Source organism: Aplysia californica, unplaced genomic scaffold (genome assembly GCF_000002075.1).
Source record: "Aplysia californica isolate F4 #8 unplaced genomic scaffold, AplCal3.0 scaffold00067, whole genome shotgun sequence".
Classification (NCBI taxonomy): domain Eukaryota; kingdom Metazoa; phylum Mollusca; class Gastropoda; order Aplysiida; family Aplysiidae; genus Aplysia; species Aplysia californica.
Window position 1 is genome coordinate 77,241 of NW_004797337.1, and position 1,232 is coordinate 78,472.

A 1,232-nucleotide genomic window follows, 5' to 3' on the forward strand; every position below is an offset into this window, starting at 1 on the left:
TGTAGGGGGAGGGGGTCAGTGATAGAGAGATCGGGAGAGGAGAGAGAAAGAGGGTGACGAGAGAGAAAAAAAGGTTGTTAATGAAAGGGGCAAACAGAGAGAGAGTGAACACCTTGTTGACGTAATACTCATGTAAAGACGAAATATCTATATCAGGACGAAATACTCATACTTAACGATCCATCATCAAAATCAGACTTTCTCGACCCTTACCCAACAAGACCCTACGTCTGTCCTGTTTTAGGTCCGAATCCAAGTCTTCCTTCCAAGTCTTCATTTGTTGATGACAGTGAAAAGGTAGATTACAATAGTTATAACTAGTTTATCATTTATGTAGCACTCAATCCTGATTAAAGTACACAGGCCCTAAACGCTTTACAATTCAATAGGCAGATTATGAACATTATGTTCTAACAAAAGACCTCTCTCTCTCTCCCTCTCTCCCTCCCCCCCCTCTCTCTCTCTCTCTCTCTCTCTCTCTCTCTCTCTCTCTCTCTCTCTCTTTCTCTCTCTTTCTCTCTCATTAATACAACAAAAATGACTTGATCTGACATTTGAATGACTAGAATAATGATTTGATCTCTCTTTAACTTGGGGACATGATATACAGATACAAGATGCTGTACTGTTATACTTCAACATTGGGTTTTAATAAATTAGGACCTGAGTTGGTGTGGTCACAATCACAATAAATACCTCATATTAAACATATCTCCCAAGGTCAAATGAAAATCACAAACACATGAGAAAGGTTTCACGCAATATCATACTCGCTTCTCGGAGTTCAAACGGTGATCGTGTGTGCGTGTGTGTGCTTGTATGTGCATGTGTGCATTTGAGTGTCATTGTTGTAATGTTGGGGCATTATGTTTCAATTTGCCCGCAACAAAGTGTCTAAGTGGGTTACACAAAAAGTGATAGCTTTCCACAGCCGTTTGACACACGCGAAACAATAGTTGTTTTAACAACCCTATTGTGCTCCTGACGTTATAGCCTCGGGTTCGAGACTTCAATGGGAAACAACCGAGCCTTTGCGATGACGCTGGTGTGTTCTGACGTCATACCCCCTTAAGTCTAGACGGCGGCAATTACTACTTCAACTACTACAACTACTACTACTTCTACTTGCGCTAACGACGCGTCTGCTCTTAATACCACTACAGGGAGGAGGTGGTGGTTGGGTGGTGTTGTTGTCGCTTGTTCGCCCGGGGGGTTTGGGGGAGGGGGGAGAG

At 42.8% G+C, this 1,232-nt stretch overlaps 1 protein-coding gene across 2 annotated transcripts in view; it reads left to right on the forward strand.

Annotated features, from left to right (window-relative positions):
- Nucleotides 1–1,232, forward strand: part of LOC101861106 (transcription factor Sox-2) — a 52,433-nt gene that overhangs the window by 9,785 nt on the left and 41,416 nt on the right. The window lies entirely within an intron of this gene.